This window comes from Dromaius novaehollandiae, unplaced genomic scaffold (genome assembly GCF_036370855.1).
Source record: "Dromaius novaehollandiae isolate bDroNov1 unplaced genomic scaffold, bDroNov1.hap1 HAP1_SCAFFOLD_120, whole genome shotgun sequence".
NCBI lineage: Eukaryota > Metazoa > Chordata > Aves > Casuariiformes > Dromaiidae > Dromaius > Dromaius novaehollandiae.
Window position 1 is genome coordinate 45,001 of NW_026991381.1, and position 2,500 is coordinate 47,500.

At 79.5% G+C, this 2,500-nt stretch overlaps 1 non-coding gene across 1 annotated transcript in view; it reads left to right on the top strand.

The window, feature by feature from the left end:
• Positions 1 to 2,453: 2,453 nt before the first annotated feature.
• LOC135326104 (5.8S ribosomal RNA) overlaps positions 2,454 to 2,500 on the top strand; it is a 153-nt gene continuing 106 nt past the window's right edge. Inside the window, exon 1 of the ribosomal RNA XR_010386750.1 lies at positions 2,454 to 2,500. This exon is cut by the window's right edge and continues 106 nt beyond it. This is a non-coding gene — a ribosomal RNA (5.8S ribosomal RNA).

Consider the following 2,500-nt stretch of genomic DNA (forward strand, 5'->3'; position numbering starts at 1 on the left):
GCCGCGCGCGCGTACCCGAGTTCGCCTGTCCCGCACTCTGCGCCGCGGGGCCGAGCACGGGGCTCGGCCCGCCGGCGGGTGCACGGCCCTCCCGAGGCCGCGCTCGCTCGCCGAGAGCCCGCTGCCGATTCCACCGCTGCCGGTGGGGGACCGCCTCCCCCCGTCTCTCCCCTCTCGCCTCTGCTGGTGCCCGCTCCGCTGCCGGTGCCCGTCTCCGGGAGCCGCGGCCCGCCCCCCCCCGCCCCCCCACCCCACGGCGCTCCGCTGCCGCTGGGGGGGAAGGGGAAGGGGGGGGGGGTCCGGCCCAGGGGAGGGCCCGGCGGGAGCGGGCGGCAGTGCGTGTGAGGGGCGGCGGGGCTTGGCTACTCCCCGGCGCCCGCGGGAGAGGAAGCGGCGGGCGCGGAGGCGAGGGAGACGGCCCTCCGGGTTGGGACGGGTCCCACGGGTCCCCACCCCTAAGCTGTGGGGGGCGGACCCGCGGCGGGCTGCGGCGGAGCAGCCCGTCCGCAGAGACCTGCGGGGGCAGGCGTTCCGGGATGGCGCGCGGGGCGGGCGCCGGGCCCCCGAGCGGGGGGCGTCGCGTTGAGGCCAAGCGAGGCGACGGTTCGTGCCCGAGTGGGCGGCCCGAGCCACGGCTCTCCTCCCGGGTGCAGCTGCCACCCGGCGCCGGGTTACTGAGGGAAACCCCGGGCCCTGGGAGGAGGACGAGGTCGTGGCGGCGGGTGTCGGGCGCACCCCGCGGGCGGACGCTCCGCCGAGGGGCGCGGGGGCCGGCTGGCGGGTGCCGGGTTCCCCCTCCGCGTCCCGTCTCGTCGCCGCTGCCGAGGCTGCCGCCGTCGCCGCGAGGCGGCGGCGGCCCGGTGGCGGGCGGCGGCGGGGGAGGCACCCCCGCGGGGATTTCAGGTCGTTTCCCTCACCCCAGGGCCAGGTACCTAGCGCCCGCGCTTCTCCTGCCCCCCCCTCGGTGACCCACCCGTGTGGTCCCGTGTGCCAGCGTGCTCCTCCCGGGTGCCGCACCGTGCGCGCCGCACCGGCCGTGCCTTCCCCCCCCCCGCCTCGGCTTCCCCCCACCCCGGTCCTTCCTCCCCCGCGGTGGGGGTGGGGGGGGCGGGGAGGGAGGGAGCGAGCGAGAGAGGGGAGAGGGCCTCCGGCCACCGCGGCCGCCGGCAGCCGCCCCGGGCAGGGATGGCCATGGGCCCCGGGCTCCGGGCCCGAGGGTTCTCGGTTGGAGAGCCGGGCGGAGGTTTAAAGACTCGGGCGGCCCGATGCGACTCGCGGAGGCGGCCGGGCGTGCTGCCGGAGGGCCGGGGGGTCGGCGCGCGCGGGCGCCGCGCCCCCCCATGCCAGCCGGCGCGCCCCGCGCTCGCCCCGCGGGCAGCCGGGACGGAGAGGGGTTACCCTGCCCCCTCTCTCCGCGGTCTGGTCTCGGCGGAGAGACGCCGCGCGGTCGGCCTAGTTGCCGGCCTGCCTCGAGCGTTGCGAGCCGGGCGCGAGCGCGTGCTCGCCGCCGGGAGGGCGAGCCCCCACCGCGGGTGGTGCGGGCGCCGAGCCTCCGCGCGTCTCCTCCTTCTCCCTGGCCGGTGCTTCTGGGTCTTCCGCCGTGGCCGCCGTCGGCGGCGCCCTACCCTACGCGCCCGCCCCGGCACTCTGCCGTCCGGGGCGCCCGCCTCGCTCTGCCCCGCCCGGCTCCGCCAGGCAGCGGGGGGGCGGTGGTGGGGCGGCGGCGGGGGCGGCCCGCCCCGCTCTCCGCGTGGAGACGGGGAGAGCGGGCGCCGTCCCCGTCCGTGCCGCCTTGCCCGCCTGCCCGCCGCCGGGCGTCTGTCCGCGGAGGGGACGGGCGAGCGCGTGGCGTCACCCGCGAGGCGGTGTGTGCGGGCGCGCGGGGGTGTGGGCGCCGCGGCGGCGGCGGCGGCGGCGGTCGAGCCGGAGGGCCGGCGAGGCGAGCGAGGAGCTGGGAAGCGCGGGGCCGGCGGGCCGCAGGCGCGCGGGCGGCGGGGCGACGCCGCTCCCGGTGGCGGCCGGGCTCTGACGCCTGGGGCGGGGGGGGGGTGGTCTGCGGGGACGGACCCCCCCCAACATCCCGAGGCAGGCGGTGTGGCCGGCCCGCCGCTCCCTGCCGGGCCAGACCGAGCCGGGCGCCTGGGCCGGACTCGAAGCGAGACAGGGTTTGTCCCCAGGTCGGGAGCGAGGGCTCCCCGCCCTTCTCGTTCGGGTTTGCCCTTCGTTTCCCCCCCCCCCCCTTTCTCTGTGCTTGTACGGTCAGTGAGGCAAGCCCCTCTCTTTCTCTCGCTCTCTCTCTCCTTCCGTCTCTGCCGTCCCTTGCTCAGCAGCCGGCGTCGGCGTGAGGAAGGGCGGTGGGGCGGAGGAGGAGGGGGCGGAGGAGGGGGGGCCCCCCAGGGGCTGCGAAAGCTGCCCGGTCCCCCCGCGCGCGCGGCGGGGACCGAAACCGAGACAACTCTTAGCGGTGGATCACTCGGCTCGTGCGTCGATGAAGAACGCA